This window comes from Ursus arctos, unplaced genomic scaffold (genome assembly GCF_023065955.2).
Source record: "Ursus arctos isolate Adak ecotype North America unplaced genomic scaffold, UrsArc2.0 scaffold_18, whole genome shotgun sequence".
In the NCBI taxonomy this organism is placed as follows: Eukaryota; Metazoa; Chordata; class Mammalia; order Carnivora; family Ursidae; genus Ursus; species Ursus arctos.
Genome location: NW_026622852.1, coordinates 25,179,016 through 25,203,129, shown reverse-complemented (window position 1 = coordinate 25,203,129; position 24,114 = coordinate 25,179,016). Strand labels below are relative to the sequence as shown.

At 36.9% G+C, this 24,114-nt stretch overlaps 1 protein-coding gene across 1 annotated transcript in view; it reads right to left on the bottom strand.

Moving 5' to 3' along the window:
- PHF24 (PHD finger protein 24) overlaps nt 1–24,114 on the bottom strand; it is a 116,636-nt gene that overhangs the window by 62,016 nt on the left and 30,506 nt on the right. The gene's annotated exons all lie outside the window — the stretch shown is intronic.

Genomic DNA, 24,114 nt, shown 5'->3' with positions numbered 1-24,114 from the left:
AGAGGGGAGAGTGGGCAACAGGGGAGCATCTGTGAAGGCAAGTGTCTAGGTAGACCTTCCCAAAAAATGCTGCTGGTACCCAGTGGTCTTTATCTAGAATGTAAGAGATTCAAAAGTTCCTCTATGGCCCCAGAATATTGTGAACACAACAAGACCCAGGAACTCCTGGGTTACTGAAATGATGGCAATAATGGAGGTTGGTGCCCCCAGAGTTCTGGTGGTGGTGTTTGTTCGTCCCAGATGGATTTTAGAAGGATAGAAACTGACAGGGATGGATTAGAGATAAACGGGATGAAATACCTCAACTGAAGGCCAGCAGAAAAAGAGCATGGAGACCAGCTGTACCTCCATGTTACAGGGAAGAGTAATAAGCTTCCTTTACACCAAGACATTGTGCTTCAGAGGGAGGAAGGGGAGGAGAAGAATACCCCTATGAGGCTGAACTTTGAATTGACTTAAAACTTACCAGAAAGCGACTATCACGCATGAAAAGATCAAGGGGCAAAGGAGAGAATGAAAAGAAGGCTGAATTGATAGGAAAGGTTTAGCTCATGAGAGTCTTTTTGCCACAAAGTAGAAACATAATATTTGTTGATTAATGTTTTAAAACACAGGTTTCAGGATGTTAACGCCTCTGATTAAAATTCTTCAGTGGCTTCCCATTGCATTTAGGATGAATCCTAAATTCTTAATAGAGCGTAGATGCCTCCATGATACTATGGCCCTGCCTACCTCTCCAACACCTGTACCACCATTCTAGTTTAACCAGTTCTTATAATAATAAACTATTTATTGAACAATTACTCTCCTCACAAACACCCTATGTGGTAGGTATAAATGAAGAAACTGAGGTCCAGAGAGGTTATGTAAATTATCCAAGGTCACACAGCAAGTGGAGGGTATAGCTGGGATTCGAATCCAGGCCATTTGACTTTGGAACCTGGACTCTTCACCATCACGCTGTACTGCTTGTTTCACTTCCTCATGTGCAAGCTCTTTCCACTTCAACACCTATGGTGTTTGTTTTTTTTTTTTAAGATTTATTTATTTGAGAGAGAGAGAACGGGGGAAGGTGCAGAGGGAAATGGAAAGAGAGTCTTCTTTTTTTTTAAAGATTTTATTTATTTACTTGAGAAGGAGAAAGAGAGGGAGGGAGAGAATGAACAAGCAGGGGGAGCAGAGAGGGAGAGGGAGAAGCAGACTCCCCTCTGATCAGGGAGCCTGACGTGGAGCTCTATCCCAGGACCCTGGGATCATGACCTGAGCCGAAGGCAGACATTTAACCTACTGAGCCACCCAGGCGCCCCAGGGAAAGAGAGTCTTAGGCAGACTTCATGCCAAGCGCGGAGCCCGTCATAGTTCTCAATCTCACGACACTGAGATCATGACCTGAGCCAAACCCAAGAGTCAGATGCTTAACCGACTGTGCCACTCAGGCGTCCCACTTCAACACCTTTGTATACAATATTACCTCTGTGTAGAACGCTTCTCTTCAAATTAACTCACTCTTTTGGTCTCAATCTAAATGTCACATTCTCTGCAAAGCTTTCTCTGACAGCCACATCCCCAAGGTTAGGCTATGTTCCAGTGCTATACGCAGTCAGAATACCCTACTTTTTCCCAAGTAGAACTTTTTTGTGTGTGATTTTATATTTATTTGTGTGATAATGCAGTGCTGGTGGGAGGCTGGATCAAAATTTTAAGACTCAAACACATACACCAAAGAAAAGTAGCTTTTTTTAAAAATTGATCTAATCTTACTTTCCAGCCTCTTGTTTGTATTTCTGACTTTTGTTTTGAACAGCATTAGTAAAGTTTTTTTTTTTTTTGAAGATTTTATTTATTTATTTGACAGAGAGAGGGGGCAGACAAGCAGGGGGAGTGGCAGGCAGAGGGAAAGGGAGAAGCAGGCCTCTGCTAAGTAGAGAGCCTGATGTAGGGCTTGATCCCAGGACACTGGGATCAGGACCTGAGTCAAAGGCAAATGCTTAACCAACTGAGCCACCCAGGCACCCCAAAAGTTCTTATACATATTGCTAAGTTTTTGTAAATGGTAACAATTTATATTTATCCACTGTCTTACAATCTCAGGATTTTTTTAAGACAGGGATATTGAAAGAGAAGCTTTGTTCCAATTTTTAAAAAACTTCATAGTTTGGTAGTTTCCAGTTTGTTAAAAAAAAATTAGTAGAGGGCCTGTTAGAGAGTGTGTGCTATTGTGTATTTATTTTAAAAAATTTTTAATTATAGTTGAAAAAGTATTACCTCAGTTTCAGGTGTACAACAGTGATTCAACAAGTTTATATATTATACTATGCTTTATGCTATGTTCATAAGTGTGGCTACTGTCTGTCACCATACAACGCCATTATAATATTGTTGACTGTATTCCTTATGCTGTGCCTTTTAGTCCTGTGATTTGCTCATTCCATAATTGGAAGCCTGTATTTCCCACTCTCCTTCACACATTTTGCCAATCCCCCCAACCCTTGTGCCTTGGTAACCATCAACTTGTTTTTTGTAAAGGTCTTTATAGGTCTGATTTTTTGTTGTTGTTGTTCATTAAAAATTTTTTTCTTCTTATTTATTTATGTATTTATTTATTTATAGAGCCTATGCTTCCATCTTATTATGATCTTAAAATTTTATTATTTTTACAATTTTATGTATTATTTATTTTAATTTCATTTTAATTCCAGTGTAGTTAACATACAGTGTTGTATTATTTCAGGTGTAAAATAGAGTGATTCAACAATTCCATGCATTACCCAGGGCTCATCACAACAAGTGCACTCCTTAATCCCCATCACTTATTTTACCCATCTCCCACCCACCTCCCCTCTGGTAACCATCAGTTTGTTCTCTATAGTTAAAAGTCTGTTTCTTTGTTTCTCTTTTTTCCCCTTTGCACATTTGTTTTGTTTCTTAAATTCACATATGAGTGAAATCATATGGTATGTCTTTCTCTGACTGACTTATTTCACTTAACATTATACTTTCTAGCTCCATCCATGCAAATGGCAAAATTTCATTCTTTTTTATGGCTGAACAATATTACATTGTGGATATATAACATCTTCTTTATCCATTCGTCTGTGGGTGGACACTCAGGCTACTTCCATGATTTGGCTATTGTAGCTAAGGCTGCTATAAACATAAGGGTGCAAGTAACCTTTGGAGTAGCGGTTTTAGGGTTTTCTTTGGGGTAAATACCCAGTAGTGCGATTATTTTTAACTTTTTAAGGAACCTCCATATTGTCTTCCATAGTAGTTTGCATTCCCATCACAGTGCAAGAGGTTTCTTTTTTATCCAATTCCTTGCCAACACTTGTTTCTTGTGTTTTTGATTTTAGCCATGCTGACAGGTGTGAGGTGATATCTCATTGTAGTTTTGATTTGCATTTCCCTGATGATGAGTGATGTTGAGTATCTTTTCATGTGTCTCTTGGCCATCTGCATGTCTTCTTTTTTTATATATAAATTTTTTATTATGTTATGTTAGTCACCATACAGTACATCCCTAGTTTTTGATGTAAAGTTCCATGATTCATTACTTGCATATAACACCCAGTGCACCATGCAATACGTGCCCTCCTTAATACCCATCACCAGCCTATCCCGATCCCCCACACCCCTGCCCTCTAAAGCCCTCAGTTTGTTTCCCAGAGTCCCTAGTCTCTCATGGTTCATTCCCCCTTATTTTTACCCCCTTCCTTCTTTCCTTTCTTCTCCTAAATCTCCCTGCTATTTCTTATGTTCCATAAATGAGTAAAACCATATGATAATTGTCTTTCTCTGCTTGACTTATTTCGCTTAGCATTATCTCCTCCAGTCCCATCCATGTTGCTGCAAATGTTGAGAAATCGTTCTTTTTGATGGCTGAGTAATATTCCATTGTATACATGGACCACATCTTCTTAATCCATTCGTCTGTTGAAGGGCATCTCGGCTCCTTCCACAATTTAACTATTGTGGACAATGCTGCTATGAACATTGGGGTGCATATGGCCCTTCTCTTCACTACATCTGTATCTTGGGTAAATACCCAGTAGTGCAATTGCTGGATCATAGGGTAGCTCAATTTTTAACTTTTTAAGGGAGCTCTACACTGTTTTCCAAAGTGGCTGTATTAGTTCTTTATATATTTTGGATACTAACCCTTTATTGGATATGTCATTTGAAAATATCTTCTCTCATTCAGTAGGTTGCGTTTTAGTTTTGTTGATTGTTTCCTTTGCTGCAGAAGCTTTTTATTTTGATGTAGTCCCAATAGTTTATTTTTGCTTTTATTTCCCTTGTCTCAGGAGACATATCTAGAAAAATATTGCTATGGCTGATGTCAGAGACATTACTGCCTGTGTTCTCTTTTAGGATTTTTATGACTTCAGATCTCATATTTAGGTCTTCAGTCTATTTTGAATTTATTTTTGTATATGGTATAAGAAAGTGGTCCAGTTTCATTCTTTTCAATGTAGCTAACCAGTCTTCTCAGCACCATTTGTTGAAGAAACTATCTTTTTCCCATTGGGTATTCTTTCCTGCTTTGTCAAAGATTCACGGACTGCATAATTGTGGGTTTATTTTTGAGTTTTCTATTCTATTCCATTGATCTATGTGTCTATTTTTGTGCCAGGACCATACTGTTTTGATTACTACAGCTTTGTAGTATAACTTGAAGTCTGGAATTATGATACCTCCAGCTTTGCTTTTCTTTTTTCAAAACTGCTTTGGCTATTTAGGGTCTTTTGTGGTTTCATATAAATTTTAGGATTATTTTCTTCTAGTTCCGTGAAAAATGCTGTTGGTATTTTTATAGGGATTACGTTAAATCTATAGATTGCTCTGGGCAGTTAAACATTTTTTCTTTTTTTCAAAATTTTTATTTAAATTCTAATTAGTTAATATATAGTGTATTATTGGTTTTAGGAGTAGAATTTAGTGATTCATCATGGGTGGTATAGACATTTTAACAATATTTGTTCTTCTAATCCATGAGCATGGAATGTCTTTCCATTTCTTTGTGTTGTCTTCTTTCTTTCATCAGTTTTTTATAGTTTTCAGAGTACTGGTCTTTAACCTCTTTGGTTAGGTTTATTCGTAGGTATTTTATTATTTTTGTTGCATTTGTAAATGGAATTATTTTAATTTCTCTTTCTGCTGTTCCATTATTAGTGTATAAAATGCAACAGATTTCTGCACATTGATTTTGAATCCTGTGACTTTACTGAATTCATTTATCAGTTCCAGAAGTTTTTTGGTGGAGAGAGGGAACACAAGCAGGGGGAGTGGGAGAGGAAGAAGCACGCTCCCAGCAGAGGAGCCCAATGTGGGGCTCGATCCCAGAATGCCAGGATCATGCCCTGAGCCGAAGGCAAACGCTTAACAACTGAGCCACCCAGGCGCCCCTGCCCATTTCTTGATTGGATTATTTGTTCTTTGGGTGTTGAGTTTACTAAGTTCTTTATAGGTTTTGGATACTAACCCTTTATCTGATATGTCATTTGCAAATATCTTCTCCCATTCTGTCAGTTGTCTTTTGGTTTTCTTGACTCTTTGCTTTGCTTTGCAAAAGCTTTTTATCTTGATAAAGTCCCAAGAGTTCATTTTTGCCCTTGCTTCCCTTGCATTTGGCGATGTATCCAGGAAGACATTGCTGCAGCCGAGGTCGAAGAAGTTGCTGCCTGTGTTCTCCTCAAGGATTTTGATGGATTCCTGTCTCAAATTAGGTCTTTCATCCATTTTGAGTCTGTTTTTGTGTATGGTATAAGGAAAGGGTCAAATTTCATTCTTCTGCATGTGGCTGTCCAATTTTCCCAACACCATTTGTTGATGAGACTGTCTTTTTTTCCACTGGACATTCTTTCCTGCTTTGTTGAAGATTAGTTGACCATAGAGTTGAGAGAGAACAGTTGAGAACTCCATTTCTGAGTTCTCTATTCTGTTCCATTGATCTATGTGTCTGTTTTTGTGCCAGTACCATACTGTCTTGATGACTACAGCTTTCTAATAGAGCTTGAAGTCCAGCATTGTGATGCCACCAGCTTTGGTTTTCTTTTTCAACATTCCTCTGGTTCCATACAAATTTTAGGATTATTTGTTCCAGTTCTGTGAAAAAAGTTGATGGTATTTTGATAGGGACTACGTTGAATGTATAGATTGCTCTAGGTAACATAGACATTTTAACAAGATTTGTTCTTCCAATCCATGAGCATGGAACATTTTTCCATTTCTTTGTGTCTTCCTCAATTTCTTTCATGAGTGTTCTAAGTTTTCTGAGTACAGATCCTTTGCCTCTTTGGTTAGATTTATTACTAGGTTTCTTATGATTTTGGTTGCAATTGTAAATGGGATTGACTCCTTAATTTCTTTCTTCTGTCTCATTGTTGGTGTATAGAAATGCAACTGATTTCTGTGCATTGATTTTATATCCTGCCACTTGGCTAAATTCCTGTATGAGTTCTAGCAATTTTGGGGTGGAGTCTTTTGGGTTTTCCACATAAAGTATCATATCATCTGCAAAGAGTGAGAGTTTGACTTCTTTGCTGATTTGGTTGCCTTTTATTTCTTTTTGTTGTCTGATTGCTGAGGCTAGGACTTCCAGTACTATGTTGAAGAGCAGTGGTGATAGTGGACATCCCTGCCATGTTCCTCACTAAGGTGGGAAAGCTCCCAGTGTTTCCCCATTGAAAATTATATCCGCTGTGGGTTTTTCATAGATGGCTTTTATGATATTGAGGTGTGTACTCTCTATCCCTAAACTGTGGAGAGTTTTAATCAAGAAAGAATGCTGTAGTTTGTCAGGTATTTTTTCTGCATCTATTGAGAGGATTATATGGTTCTTGTCCTTTCTTTTATTAATGTGGTGTATCATGTTGATTGATTTGCAGATGTTGAACCAATCTTACATCCCAGGAATAAATCCCACTTGGTTGTGGTGAATAATCCTTTTAATGTACTATTGGATCCTATTAGCTGGTATTTTAGTGAGAATTTTTGCATCCATGTTCATCAGGGATATTGGTCTGTAATTCTCCTTTTTGGTGTGGTCTCTGTCTGGTTTTGGGATCAGGGTAATGCTGGCCTCATAAAATGAGTTTGGAAGTTTTCCTCCCATTTCTATTTTTTGGAACAGTTTCAGAAGAATAGGTATTAATTCTTCTTTAAATATTTGGTAGAATTCCCCTGGGACGCCATCTGGCCCTGGGCGCTTGTTTATTGGAAGATTTTTGAGTACTGCTTCAATTTCCTTTCTGGTTATGGGTCTGTTTGGGTTTTCTGTTTCTTCCTGGTTCAGTTTTGGTGGTTTATACATATCTAGGAATGCATCCATTTCTTCCAGATTGTGTAATTTGTTGGCATATAGTTGCTCATAATATGTTTGTATAATTGTATTTCTTCGGTGTTGGTTGTGATCTCTCCTCTTTCCTTCATGATTTTATTTATTTGGGTCCTTTCTCTTTTCTGTTTGATAAGTCTGGCCAGGGGTTTATCAATCTTATTAATTTTTTCAAAGAACCAGCTCCTAGTTTTGTTGATCTGTTCTACTTTCTTTTGGTTTCTATTTCATTGATTTCTGCTCTAATCTTTATTATTTCTCTTCTCCTCCTGGGTTTAGGCTTTATTTGCTGTTCTTTCTCCAGCTTCTTTAAGGTTGGGTTAGGTTGTGTATTTGAGCTTTTTCTTGTTTTTTGAGAAAGTATTGCTATATACTTCCCTTTTAGGACCACTTTGCTGCATCCCAAAGATTTTGAATAGTTGTATTTTCATTTTTATTTGTTTCCATGAATTTTTAATTTACTTTTTATTTCTTATTTAATTTTTTATAACAGAATCCTTTTTTTATAAAGATTTTATTTATTCATTTGAGACAGAGAGACACAGAGAGAGAGAGAGCACAAGTGGGGGGGCAGCAGGCATTTCTTATTTATTTTTTTATAACAGAATCCTTTTTTTATAAAGATTTTATTTATTCATTTGAGACAGAGAGACACAGAGAGAGAGAGCACAAGTGGGGGGGGGGCAGCAGGCAGAGGGAGAAGCAGGCTCCCTGCTGAGCAAGGAGCCCGATGTGGGACTCGATCCCAGCACCCCGGGATCATGACCTGAGCTGAAGGCAGAACACTTAACCTACTGAGCTACTCAGGCACCCCATCCATGAATTTTTTAAATTCTTCTTTAACTTCCTGGGTGACCCATTCATTCTTTAGTAGGATGCTCTTTAACCTCCATGTATTTGGGTTCTTTCCAAATTCCCTCTTGTGACTGAGTTTGTTTCAAAGCATTGTGATCCGAAAATATGTGGGGAATTATCCCGATCTTTTGGTACTGGCTGAGACCTGATTTGTGACCCAGTATGTGATCTATTCTGGAGAATGTTCCACATGCACTTGAGAAGAATGTGTATTCTGCTGCTTTAGGATGGAATGTTCTGAATATAGCTGTGAAGTCCATCTGGTTCAGTGTGTCATTCAAAGCTCTTATTTCTTTGTTGACCTTCTGCTTAGATGATCTGTCCTTTGCAGTGAGGGGGGTGTTTAGGTCCCCTACTATTATTGTATTATTATTGATGTGTTTTAAAAATTTTGTTATTAATTGGCTTATTTAATTGGCTGCTCCCATGTTAGAGGCATAAATATTTTCAATTGTTAGATCTTCTTGTTGGATAGACCCTTTATTTTTTTTTAATTATGTTCAGTTAGCCTCTGTAGAGTACATCATTAGTTTTTGATGTAGTATTCAATGTTTCATTAGTTATGTATAATACCCCATGCACATCACCCTTTAATTATGTTATAATGTCCTTCCTTATCTCTTATTACAGTCTTTGGTTTAAAATCTAATTTGTCTGATATAAGGATTGCCACCCCAGCTTTCTTTTGATGTCCATTAGCATGATAAATAGTTTTCCACCCCCTCATTTTAAATCTGGAAGTGTCTTTGGGTTTAAAAATGAGTCTCTTGCAGACAGCATATCAGTGGGTCTTGCTTTTTTATTCAATCTGATGAGCGTTGTGTCTTTTGATTGGGGCATTTAGCCCATTTACATTCAGAGTAACTATTGAAAGATATGAATTTAGTGCCATTGTATTACCTGTAAAGTGACTGTTACTGTATATTGTCTCTGTTCCTTTCTGGTCTTTGTTACTTTTGGGCTTTCTCTCTGCTTAGAGGATCCCTTTTAATATTTCTTGTAGGGCTGGTTTGGTGATCACAAATTCTTTTAGTTTCTGTTAGTCCTGGAAGCTTTTTATCACTCCTTCTATTTTGAATGGCATCCTAGCTGGATAAAGTATTTGTGGCTGCATACTTTTCTCAGTTAGCACCCTGAATATATTATGCCAGTCCTTTCTGGCCTACCAGGTCTTTGTGGATAGGTCTCTTGCCAATCTAATGTTTCTAATGTCAGTAACCTACAACGGTTGTCCTGAGCTGCTTTCAGGATTTTCTCTTTGTCTCTGAGATTTATAAATTTCACTATAATATGTCAAGGTGTTTACCCATTTTTACTGATTTTGAGAGGGGCTTCTCTGTCCTCCTGGATTTTGATGCCTGTTTCCTTCCCCAGATTAGGGAAGTTCTCTGTTACAATTTGCTGCAATATACCTTCTGCCCCCTCTCTCTTTCCTCTTCTTCTAGGATCCCAATTATTCTTATATTGTTTTGCTTTATGGTATCACTTATCTCTCAAATTCTCCCCTCGTGATCCAGTAGTTGTTTATCTCTCTTTTTCTCAGCTTCTTTATTCTCCATCATTTGGTCTTCTATATCACTAATTCTCTCTTCTGCCTCATTTATCCTAGCAGTTAGAGCATCCATTTTTTATTGCATCTCATTAATAGCCTTTTTTATTTTGACTTGGTTAGATTTTAGTTCTTTTATTTCTCCTGAAACAGATTCTCTAGGGTCTTCTATGCTTTTTTTCAAGCCCACCTAGTATTTTTATAACCATTATTCTGAACTCTAGTTTCAACATTTACTTATGTCCATACTGTCCCTGCTCTTGTTTTCTTTTTTGAGATGAGTTTTTCCATCTTGTCATTCTTGCAGAAAATGGTTGCTTTTCTATTTGAAGAGTTGCAGCTCTTTTCTTAGATCTCCAGTTGAGTTCACAGGTGTTCAGAATGATTTGATTGTTATATAGCTGAATTCCTGGGACCAGATGAAAGTAAGGTCTCCTATTCCTCCGCCATCTTGGACTCCTCCCCCGGAACCTGTACTTTTAAATGTCGCAGTGTTCTCCTGGGGCACTGCCACCTCTTGATCTTGCTCCCCCAGCAGCCAGCAGAGCCTGGCTGGAGTGCAGGGACCATGGCGCCACCAAGAGGCTGTTATTATATATTCATTAAAAAAACAGCTAATTGCAATAAAAATGGCACTTTACCTGTGTCATCTTTCTCTCCAAACCCCATAACCCCAGTTTATTCATGAGACCAATAGACAAATTCCAGTAAAGGGGCATTTTACAGTGTGCCTGATTAGTACTCCTCAAAACTGTTAAGGCCATCAAAAACAAGGGAAGTCTGAGGAACTGCCACAGTCAAGAGGAGCCTAAGAAGACATGACAACCAGGGGCGCCTGGGTAGCGCAGTTGTTAAGCGTCTGCCTTCGGCTCAGGGCATGATCCCGGCGTTATGGGATCGAGCCCCACATCAGGCTCTTCTGCTGGAAGCCTGCTTCTTCCTCTCCCACTCCCCCTGCTTGTGTTCCCTCTCTTGCTGGCTGTCTCTGTCAAATAAATAAATAAAATCTTAAAAAAAAAAAAAGAAGAAGACATGACAACCAAATGTAATGTGGTATCCTAGATAGCATCTAGAAACTGGAAAGGAGCATTAGTTAGAAATTATGGAAATTTGACTAAAATGTAGACCTTAATTAATAACAATGTATTAATATTGGTTCATTAATTGTAACAAGTGTGCCATTTTAATACAATAATAATAGTAATAGTAGTGGTAGTATTAATAATAATAATAATAAAGTAACAAGGGAAAATGTGTGAGGGGGCTGAGGAAGGGAGGGGACTTTTTGCACTGTTACTTCAATTTTTCTATATATCCAAAACTTCCAAAATATAGTTTGTTAAGAAAAATAGTTAAACTACATTTTACAAATGAAATTAAAACCAACACTTGTGAAATATTTGAATGCCCCAGAACACTTTGCTAGAACCCAGGATTTTGCAGAACACAATATGAAAACTACTGGTCTAATCAATATAAATGATTTTAAGGTAATTCAGTTTCTAGCACAGGCGGTTCTTACTTTGCATAGTAGCCTGGGACCATAAAAAGGACTGTGGAAGCTGAAACCATGTAAAGTGATCTTAAATAATCAATGGGGAAAATTACAATTGTTTAGTGACCTTTAAAATTATTTTATCAAAATATTAAAAATCCTCTTATTGCCATTAATAATCAAATACTGAGATTTCAGGTGTTTTATTTTTTATCTTTATTTTTTTTAAAGAAACTTAATAAGATACTACTGCTAAGGATTTTCCCTTCGTCTGTCTCTAAACTGTGAACTTGTATCTTAAGGCTTACAGATTGGTCTTTCCTACTTACAAGAGACATTTTAGAGGATACGTTTTATATCTTTTTTTTCAACACTGAAGAATTTTATAGGTGTGAACACTTCAATAACTTTGTAAACAAAAATCCCCCATGATTTTGTTCAGCAGTACTCAAGTATTCAACAGCTTGTGAGTTTTTTTAAAGCTTATTTTTTAAAGATTTATTTATTTGAAGGGCGCCTGGGTGGCACAGCGGTTAAGCGTCTGCCTTCGGCTCAGGGCGTGATCCCGGCGTTATGGGATCGAGCCCCACGTCAGGCTCCTCCGCTATGAGCCTGCTTCTTCCTCTCCCACTCCCCCTGCTTGTGTTCCCTCTCTCGCTGGCTGTCTCTATCTCTGTCGAATAAATAAATAAAAATCTTTAAAAAAAAAAAGATTTATTTATTTGAGAGAGAGAGAGCACTAGCATGAGCATGCAAGCAGGGCGTGGGGTAAAGGGAGAGGGAGAGGGAAAGAATCTCAAGCAGACTCCCTGCTGAGCGTGGAGCCTGATGTGGAGCTTGATCTCACAACCCTGAGATCATGACCTGAGCCAAAATGAAGAATCAGATGCTAAACCAACCAGGCACCCAAGCTTGTGAGTTTTCAGACTATTCAGTGATATTTTAAACTTTTCAAAGATACAGAATAATTTACATAGGAAAAAAAGGATTTTTGTTTTTACTATATTATTGTTCATGTACATGGAAAATACGCATTTCTCTTTGAAAACCTATCCTTTTTTTTTTTTTTTTGCGCCACCCAGGCACCCCTAATAAAACATTTTCGATCAAAAAAATTTATCAAGAATGAGTTGAATCATGCTTGCCTTCTTATAATGTAACTTAGGGTATGGAGTATCTTTTCTATGCCTTTGCAGATTATCATACTCCTAAGTCTATATTGGCTTCCAACATTTTATCCTTTGCACTTTTAGTGTTACGAAATATCTCTGAGCATTACTTTAATGTGAGGTATTTTGCTGGCATCACTTTTTCTGGGACACGATCATCCTTTCCCCATTTATGTTGTTTATCTTCACTACATTCCTCTTTGCTACATATCTAAGGTCTCTCGAACGGTAGCAGTGTCATTTATGGTCATCTGTTTCTTTTATGACTCCATTTACTTTACATTTGATTCAGATTTCACCCCTAGTATTATTACTTGTGTTTCTTTGCTGTACTCTCATCTTTGTTGATTAATTCCCTCTGTCAAGTGTCTATTTTAGTAAAGTGCAGGTGGTTTATCACCTGGAGATTAAGGAGGTGACACAACTGTACTCTCTTTGTTATCTCTTTGTAAGCTGAATAATCACACAGTAATCAATCACTGACAGACTTTGAAAGAAGTGATACATGGGCCACTGACCACAATGCTTATCTGTTATTTACATAGTGATATTTGGACTTGTAGTTCATGTAGTTACTCACAGCTGATATACTGTGGTAACTGAAATCTCAACTGTGTTGTTTGGAAACTGGTGTTAGTTAACTGAACTGTGGTAACTGAAATTTTTGCATTTGGGAACTATGCCAAGTGAGTTCTGCATATATCCTACATGTCTACAAAATTTGCCGTAATCCTTTTACTATCTTGGAATTTGATTAGCTATTATGAGAAGACTATGACTTATTCAGAGGATTTATACTCATAGGGATACTGAAAAATGAGAGGATTCATTTGGTCTCATTCCTGTGTTCATTGCTAACATTTAAAAATTCAGAGCACGTGTGTAGGACAGTGAAAGTCATCATCAAATAAATTTATTTTAAGAGCTGGAGCTAGATGGTACTGAGGAAAACATGGAAGACTAAAGGCTAGAAGACAGAAACCTTTAGATCATAAGAGCTTGAACTGTGTGTGGACCAAGATATTTCCCTGCATCTACCACACCATCTCCTGCTTCTTACAGAGGCTGAACCTTGCTCAAAAGAGAGACTTAGGCTAATAACGTTTTGGAATTCTCTCAAACCCCTATAACTCCAAAGTAGAAAGAAAAAAACCAAATTTATTATTTCAACAATTAGGTTTAGTATGTTTAAAAATGATTCCCCCCCCATATACTCTGTAAGTTCCAAACTGGTAGTAACCATTTCCCCATTTCCTTCTCTCTGAAGCATGAACTACTAGCTAAGATTGTCACTGAAAAGTTGGTTCCCACCCACCTACTTATGTTTTAAGCACTTTCACTCAGTCACATACAAAATGATACAACTAATTGTTCTATGCCAAAAAAAATCTAATCACAGTGCAAGATACCTCACTGGCAGGGACGCCTGGGTGGCTCAGTCAGCTAAGCGTCTGCCTTGGCCCCAGGTCATGATCCCACAGTCCTGGGATCGAGTCCCGCATTGGGCTCCTTGCTCAGGGGGGAGTCTGCTTCTTCCTCTGCCTGCTCCCCCCTCTGCTTGTTCATTCCCTCTCCCTCTCTCTCTCTCTGACAAATAAATAAATAAATCTTAAAAAAAAAAAAAGGTACCTCACTGGCTGCGAAACCAAATTCATTTATGAATACCCTTCCTTAGGGCATATTTTAGGTTAAAAGGTTTTTGCCATCTATGCAGCAAGGTTATGCACAGAGGCTGCTCTGGTGCCGACTTACACGCAGAATAAATGGTTGTCAGATCCACTCATTGCTAGCTTCTTGGAGACAGCGTTCAAAAGCTATCTGAAAGGATAGTGTACTCAAGGTACAGACTTAAAAATTCAGTGAGTGGATGAAGTTTGACTAATCTCAAAAAAATGTTTTAATGGTGCCTGAGGATAGCAAGTAGATTAGAACAAGAAAATCAGTAATATACAATTAAGACGCTAAACTTGAGTTCAGATTTTCAGACTCCACTATTTATTTTATTTGATATTTTTTAATAAGGGAGCCATTTGGTCATTAAATCCCAACACAGGACTCCGTTTTCTGGAGTCTTAAATAACTGTAGGGATCTGATAAATATTAAGAGCCCAAAAAGTCATATAGAGAAGGGAAGCTAGAGTTCCATGAAGTATTAGGCTCTTGTAAAACGCTTATAGGCTAAACAGCAGTGGGCTTGCATGATATGCTTGTAAGTGAACTGATAGTCCTGGGTAGATCATTTGCCATTGCTAGGGGTTAGCTTCTGGGGGCTGATGCTAAGAAGGTGTAAGCTCCTAAATGTAGCAAGGAGCAGGATGATTAGAGGGAAAGTTATAAAGACAGTTCGTAAACAAAACTGAGAGTCAGGCTGAGAAGTCAAAAGCAGGTGAGCCCACTGGAAGCAGGATCAAGGCTGAGGATGAGAAAAAAAACGAGAAAAATTCACATACAGGTTTTTGTATGAACAGAGGCTTTTATTTCACTTTAGTAGTAAGTAGGACTGGGATTACTCGGTGGTATGCTAAATATTTTAAATTTGTAAGAAACTGGAAGAATGTTTACAAAGTAGGTGTAGCATTTTGCATCTCTACCAGCAATGTATGAAGAGTTCCAGTTGTTCCACATCTTCACTAGGTATTGTCAGTTTTCATTGTTGTTTCGGTTTGTTTTTTTAGGCATTCTATTAGGTTTATATTAGTATCTCATTGTGGTTTTAATTTGCATTTCCTTAATGAGTAATAATATTAAGCATCTTTTTATGTGCTTATTTGTCATCTGTACATCTTTTTAAAGTTATCTTATTTAAATTCAATTAATTAACATGTAGTGTGTATCATTAGTCTCAGATGTAGAGTTTGGTATTCATCAGTTGCATATAACACCCAGTGCTCATTACATTCATGTGCCCTCCTTAATGCCCATCACCAAGTTACCCCATCCTCCCACTCACCTCCCCACCAGCAACCCTCAGTTTGTTTCCTATAGTTAAGAGTCTCTTATGGTTTGTCTCCCTCTCTGATTTCATTTTATTTTATCTTTCCCTCCCTTCCCCAATGATCCTCTGTTTTGTTTCATAAATTCCACATATGAGTGAAACCATGTGATAATTTCTGTACACCTTCCTTGGTGAAGTGTCCATACAAGTCTTTTGCCCATTTAAAAAATTACAGATTATTTCAGGGTACTCAATTTGGTGTCAAGAGTTCCCATTGATTTTTTTTTTCACTTAAAAAAGTTAAAGACTATCTTTTTAGAGTAGTTTAGGTTCACAGCAAAATTCAGAGGGAGGTACAGAGAGTTTCCATATATCCCTACTCCCACACATGCATAACCTCTTCCATTATCAACATCCCCCACCAGAGTGGTAATTTTTTTTTTTTTTACAATTGATGAACTTACATTGACAAATCATAATCACCCAAAGTCCACAGTTATACTAGGGTTCACCCCCAGTGTTGCATTCTATGGGTGTAGACAAACGTATAATGACATGTATCCATCATTATAGTATCATACAGAGTATTTTCATTGCCCTAAAAGTCCTCTGTACTCTGCCTATTCATCCTTCCCCAGACTTTCTAGTAACTACTGATTCTTGTACTGTCACCATAGTTCAACCTTTTCCAGAATGTCAAATAGTTGAAATCAAACAGTATGTATCCTTTTCAGATTGGCTTCTTTCACTTAGTAATATGCATTAAAGTTTCCTCCTTGTCTTTTCATGGCTTGATAGCTCATTTTTTTTTGTGCTGAATAATATTCCATTGTGTGGATGTATTTATCTATTTACCTATTGAGGGCCATCTGGGTTGCTTCCAAGTTTTGGCAATTATGAATAAAGCTGCAGGTTGTTGTGTGGAATAAGTTTTCAACTCCTTTGAATGAATACCAAAGAGCATGATTGCTGGATCATATAGTAAGAGTATGGTCCATTTTGTAAGAAACCACCAATCTGTCTTCCAAAGTGGCTGTATCATTTCACATTCCCACCAGCAATGTATGAGGGTTCCTATTGCCTCACTCCTCATCAGCATTTGGTGTTGTCAGTGTTCCAGATTTTGGTGTTTCTAATAGTTGTATAGTGATATCTCATTGTTTTAATTTGCATTTCCCTGATGACATATGATGTGGAGCATCTTTTCATATGCTTATTTGCCATCTGTATATCTTCTTTGGTGAGGTGTCTATTAAGGTCTTTGCCCCCCCTTTTTATTAGTTTTCAGAGGTAGAATTTAGTGATTCATCAGTTGCATATAACACCCAGTGCTCATTACATCAAACGCCCTCCTTAATGCCCATCAGCCAATTATCCCTTCCCCTCACCCACCTCCCCTCCAGCAACCCTATTTGTTTCCTAGAGTTCAGTGTCTCTTATGGTTTGCCTCCCTCTCAATTTTCATCTTACTTTATTTTTCCTTCCCTTCTCCTATGTTCATCTGTTTTGTTTCTTAAATCCCATATGAGTGTAATCATATGGTATTTGTCTTTCTCTGGCTGACTTATTTTGCTTAGCATAATACCATCTAGTTTCATCTATGTTGTTGCAAATGGCAAGATTTCATTCTTTTTGAAAGGGCTGAGTAATATTCTGTTGTATATATATACCATGTCTTCTTTATCCATTCTTCTGTAGATGGACATCTGGGCTCTTTCCATTTTTTGGCTGTTGTGGACATTGCTGCTATAAGCATTTTTTCATTGGGCCCCCCCTTTTTTTAATATTGTTGAGTTTCAAGTGTTCTTTATATATTCTGGATACAAGTCCTTCATCACATATCTGATTTGCAAATATTATCTCCTAGTCTGTGGCTTGTCTTTTCATTCTCTCGACAGTGTCTTTCAAAAAGCAGAAGTTTAGAATTTTGATGAAGTCCAGTTTATCAGTGTGTTCTTCTATGGTTCTTGCTTGGATGGTGTATCCAAAAACTCTGCCTAGTTCAAAGTCAAAAAGGTCTTTCATGTTTTCTTCTAAGAGTTTTATAGTTTTATATTTTGCATTTAGGTTTATGATCAAGTTTGAGTTAATCTGGAATGTGTGAGGTATAGGTCAATTTTCAGTTGGGTTTTTTTATAGTGGTGGGGCACAAATGTATGCCAAATTATTCTGGCGCCATTTGTTGAAAGACTATCATTTATCTATTGTTTTGGCTTTTCACTTTGGTCAAAAATCATTTGACCATTTATGTGTTGGGTCTATTTCTGGACACTCTACTTCAAGAATTGACTTTTTTTCCCTTAAAGGGCCAGATAGTAAATATTTAAGGCTACTAGGTAGTAAATATTCAGGCCATATGGTCTGTGTAGCAACTACTCAATTTGACTATTTTAGCATGAAAGCAGCCATATGTACAATATGTAAAATGGGTATGACTGTGTTCCGTAAAACTTAATTTTCAAAAATAGGCAGTGGGTCAGATTTGGACCACAAGCTTCAGTTTACCAACTGCTCTAGTATATTCCATTGATTTTTGTTCTCTCCTTTCTCTGGTACCACACTGTACTGGTTACTGTAGCTTTATAGTAGGTCTTGCAATCAGGTAATGTGAGTCCTCTACTTTATTCTTCTTTTCCTTAGGTGTTTTGGGTATTCTACTTTCTTTGCCTTTCCATATAAATCTACAAAAAACATCCTGCTGGAAATAACTGATCAATTTGAGCAGAATTGAAATATTAACAATATTAACTTATCCAGTCTTTGAACTTAATGTATCTCTTTGTTTATTCAGGTCTTCTCTGATTTCTTTCATTTAGCATTTTGTAATAGCCAAATATTTGGGGATTTTCCAGATATATTTCTAGTCCTTAAACTATCACTTCTAGTTTAATTCTGTTATGGTGAGATAATATACTTTGTACAATTTCAATTTTTAAAAATTTAAGTTTTGTTTTATGGCCCATAATATGTTTTGTCTTGATGAATTACTTCATGTGCACTTGCAATGAATGGGCATTTTGCTTTTGTTGAGTGGAGTGCTCTATAAATGCCAGTACGAGACTTGAAACCATAAAAATCCTAGAAGAGAGCACAGGCAGTACCCTCTTTGACATCAGCCATAGCAACTTCTTTCTAGATATGTCTCCTGAGGCAAGGGAAACAAAAGCAAAAATAAACTATTGGGACTTCATCAAAATAAAAAGCTTCTGCACAGTGAAGGAAACAATCAACAAAACTAAAAGGCAATCCATGGAATGCGAGAAGATATTTGCAAATGACATACCTGATAAAGGGTTAATATGCAGAATATATAAAGAACTTATAAAACTCAACACCCTAAAAGTGAGTAATTCAATTAAAAAATGGGCAGAAGACATGAATAGACATTTTTACAAGGAAGACATACAGATGGCCAACAGACGCATGAAAAGATGCCCATCATTAGGGAAATACAAATCAAAACCATAATGAGAAATCACCTCACACCTGTCACAATGGCTAAAATCAACAACACAAGAGGGGCGCCTGGGTGGCTCAGTCTTTAAGCGTCTGCCTTCAGCTCAGGGCTTGATCCTGGAGCCCTGGGATCGAGTTCCACATCAGGCTCCTACGCTGGGAGCCTGCTTCTTCCTCTCCCACTCCCCCTGCTTGTGTTCCCTCTCTCACTGGGTGTCTCTCTCTCTGTCAAATAAATAAATAAAATCTTTAAAAAAAAAACCCACAAACAACAAATGTTGGTGAGGATGTGGAGAAAGAGGAACCGTCTTGCATAGTTGGTAGGAATTAACTGTGCAGCCACTCTGGAAAATACTATAGAGCTTCCTCAAAAAGTTAAAAATAGAACTACCCTATGATCCAGCAGTTGCACTACTATTTACCCAAAGAATACAAAAATACTAATCCAAAGGGATGCATGCACCTGATGTTTATAGCATCTACAATAGCCAAATTATGGCAACAGCCCAAGTGTCCATCAATTCATGAATGGATAAAGAAGAAGTGATATATATACATATACATACAATGGAATATTACTCAGCCATTAAAAAATAATGAAATCTTGCCATTTGCAATGACATGGTTGGAGCTAGAGAATATTTTGCTAAGCAAAATAAGTCCATCATAGAAAGACAAATACTAAATGATTTCACTCATGCATGGAATTTAAGAAACAAAACAAATGGGCAAAGGAAGAAAAAAAGGGGGGACAAACCAAGAAATAGCTCTTAATAGTTGAGAACAAACTGATGGTTCGCAGAGGAGAGGTGGGTGTGAGGATAGGTTAAATACGTGATGGGGATTAAGGAGTGCATTTGTGATGAGTACTGAGTGTCATATGGAAGTGTTGAATCATTATATTATACACCTGAAACTAATATTACACTGTATGTTAACTAACTGGAATTTAAATAAAACTTTAAAAAAATGTCAATATGGTGAGCTTGGTTAATAGCATTTTTAGGTTTTCTGTATCCTTACTAATTTTCTATCTACCTTTAAAGAGAAAGAAGTGTTTGATGTCTCCAGCTATACATATGAGTTTATCTCTCTTTTCAGTTCTGTCAGGTTTTGCTTCACGTATTCTGGATCTCTGTCCTTAGGTGCATATACATTAAAAATTGTTCCATCTTCTTTGGTAGTTGACCCATTCGTCGCTATATAATTTTCTTCTTTACTGGTGGTAATTTTCCTTGTTCTGAAGACTACTGTTCTATTAAAGAGCTAATCTGGCTTTTTTCTGATTAGTGTTTGTATAGTATATGTTTTTCAACTCATGTGTGTATGTGTGTGTATAATTCCATGTATATATAATTATATTTAAAGTAGGTTTCTTAAAAACACTGTATAATTATACAGCTTGGTCTTTTTAAAATAAAATCTAAGAATTTCTATATTTTAATTTGTATGTATAGATCATTCACATTTACTATAATTGAAATGTTTGGGTTTAGGTGTACTACTGTATTATTTTTCCGTTTGTCTTCTTTGTTTTCCGCTCCTTTTTTCCTATTCCTGGCCTCTTGGAATTTTGCATATTTATTAGTATTCTAATTTATCTATTTAATCTATCTATTGGCTTTTTGGCTATATAGCTTTGCATTATTTTTTAGTGGTTGCTCCAGTGATTATAAAATACATACCTAGCACTCACAGTCTATTTGGATTTAATATTTTTCACTTCAAGTGAAACCCAGAAGTCTTACAACCACAAAGGTCCCTTATCCTCTACCTTTATAGAAAGGTGTCTTATGTATTACATATAAATACAATGTTATAATTATTGCTTTCAACATTCTTACAAATTTTGATAGGAGTAGAAGAACAGTCTATTTACCCTTTCTGTAGCTCTTCCTTAAACATGAAATTCAAAGTTTCCTTCTGGGATCACATCAGAAGAACTTCTTTTAGCATTTATTTTAGAGCAGGTCTGCTGGCAGCAAATTCTCTTAGTTTTCTTTCATGTGAGAATGTTTCTAGTTCATCTTCATTTTAAAGGACATTTTAACTAGATATGACATTGTGGATTGATAGTGTTTTCGTTTGTTTGTTTTTAACACTTTAAAGTTGTTGTTATACCATCTTCTGGCCTATATGGTTTTTCATGAGAAATTCAGTCATTTGAGCTGTAACATATTGCTTTTCTCTGGTTGTTTTCTAGATTTCTTTGGTTAAGAAGCTTGATTATGATGGGTCTAGGAATGGATATCTTTTAGTTTATCCTGTTTGGGCTTCACTGAGTTTTTTGAATGTGTGAATTTATAACTTTCATTAAATTTGGGCAATTTTCAGCCATGATTTCTTTTTTTTTTTAAGATTTTATTTATTTTATTTTGACAGAGATAGAGACAGCCAGCGAGAGAGGGAACACAAGCAGGGGAAGTGGGAGAGGAAGAAGCAGGCTCCCAGCAGAGAAGCCTGATGTGGGGCTCGATCCCATAACACCGGGATCACTCCCTGAGCCGAAGGCAGACGCTTAACCACTGTGCCACCCAGGCGCCCCTTCAGCCATGATTTCTTGAAATAGATATTCTATACCAATGATATACATATTATATATGTATATATTAGTTTAAATGAAATGGTAATAATGGATATCTTTTCAAAGGAGTTTAATTTTATGAAATTCTTATAATTATAGAAGTCATAAGGGTATAATATATTAGCTAAAATTGTATTTCCAGATTCTTAACTAACCTTAAAACTTTAATCATCAAACAAACAATCAGGTTAATTAATAAACAATCTCTGAATGCCTGGACTATTTCTAAGCAACAAATGTAGAAATACTGCTCACAAAACATAATTTTAATTTGTCCTCATTTCCTAGAATAGCAATATATTAACAAATATGAAAAAATATGCGAATGCACTGGATGATTATTTACTACCTCAATTTTCTTAAAATGATATATAGTAGGTGCCTGTACAAAAACTAGCTAAATCACTTCTACATTTCTGTCTTTTAGTTTTCCCCTACGTCTGGAGAAAAGTTGGTTACTTTCAATAAAGATGATGATTAATATAATTGGTTGGTATGCTAGGTATTTTTTCTGTTTCTACAGTAATCAGAACAAAGCCTTTAACATACACAAAAGCACCCAATTAAAATGTTTTGAATCAATGAACGAACTGACTGTGGCAGTGACAGTGAAGACAAAAGCCTAAGACTGAGCCTCAAATATCTTTACAACAAGAGGTGCCCCCTTTCCCAATTTAAAAACAATCAATTCTGGGTTATGGGTGGGGTATGGTATTAGCTCCATACATTAGAAGAGAAAGGAAAAACAGAAAAAGAAAATTTCAGTGAAGAAAGGAATAGAACTGGAAGGATAAGAAAGGAAAGGAAGAAATAAAACTTTATTTTTGACAACAACAAAAAAAAAAAAGGAAGAAAGAAAGAAAAGAAAGGAAGAAGAAATTAAAAGAAAAAACCCCAAAAGAGGGTTAAATTGGATGAAGGGAAGGACGATGAAAAGAGAGATAATGTGATGGATAAAAAATGGTATTTTGAAACACTAGCCTTTTACCAATAAATGTTGTTTTATTAGAAAAAGAACTTCTGAGGTCCATGTGACAATGAATTATCAACTACTTAAAATACTAATAATGTATAGCAGTTTCATATTTGGGCTTTAGACAGGTTTCCATCAACAGCTCACTTTCTTCCCCCCTACCCTGACACCCTTCTAATCCTTCTTCTGTCTTTCCTTCCTATCGTCTCGGGACTGCATGTGCACACACCCACAAAGACCAAAATATCTGCAGAGAAATGCACCCACACAGACGTTTATACCTAGAAACACATATGGTCAGATTCAGGAGACCTATCTGTGCAGTTTATGTCCACATCATGCAGAAAAATACAGCCACAAGGAGATATCCACAACCTCAGTTTCCACACACAGACACAATGAAGTCTAAGCCTCACTGCACTGAGATAAAATATACACAAAATAAAATGTACCCAGAGTAAAATAAATATTTCAAGAATCCTTCTGTTATCTCCACATACCATTACACAGAAACACCAGCAAACTCTGTGTGCATACTGACTCCTGGATTTGGATCCCTTTCTCTTCCAATTACACACATTATAATTTTCTCTCTGCTTCAAGCAGCAGATTAAATGCCATTTTCTACATGAAGCTTTCCCAGATCACTTCAGCCAAAAATATTCTCTCTCCTCTTTATAGGAGACTTATATAGCAGTTTGTCTGCACCAGGAACACTCTGAAATATTTTGAGGATTTTTGTATAACTACCTATTATTTCCTACCAAGCTGAAAACATACAACTTTGAAGTGATCAGGATTCACTTCTAGATAACATTTATTACTCCTTGTGCTTTATTCGTCAAATAGTCTTTAATAGATACTACTTTACACTAGTGGGAGAAAACTAAGGCACACAAGAAGAAAGCGGCTTAGGTTGAGAAAGAGGACACTCACTGTCCTCTGAGGATGCTGGGGATTGTAGTCATTGCAGCAGCCTGATGTTTAGGATTGCTCTCCCTGCCTCTGCAGCTGGCTGGGAGGATGGAAACTACTAACTAGGAGGAACAGAAAGGAGGGTGAAGTAGGAGTCAACGTTCCTCAGCTTTACAAGAAAGACTCCATCTTGTCAAAGTTCTGCAAGCCAATTGGTTTCTTCAGGATGGACAAACTGTAATTAAATGGAAAAGAATGTGGGGCACCTGGCTGGGTCAGTCATTAGAGCATGCAACTCTTGATCTCAGGGTGGTGAGTTGGAGCCCCATGTTGGGTGTAGAGATTACTTAAAAAATAAAATCTTTAAAAAAAAGTGAGACATAAATTGTAATACTAATATACTAATTTACATTGGAAAATACAATTCCAAGAGACCTGTCATACTCGCATTTGCTGGTCAGTGCATTCTCTTCTTACAAGTTTATTTACATTGAAAGTTACATTCTAGTCAGAGTGATGAGCCTGTCATCAAGCCAGGAGTGTGACTGGGACAATCTTAGAAAGGTTCCTCTTTCTTCCTTGTGTTCCTGAATTCTTAACCTCCATTTATAGTTCACTGTCTATGTTAGGTCATTGCTAGAGATAACCAAACTCACCTACTGTAGGAGGATATTCCACAATATCATCACATAGAATTGGTTAAAATTTTATGAGTCTTTTGCTGTCACCCCTTTTCACTCCCCCCTCCCCATGAGAACTCTTTCCTTTTTAACTGAAATCATAAATAGGAATTAAATTTTCAGAACATTTAGAAGCATTTCTTTAAATGGGAAAAAAGGTGTATTTT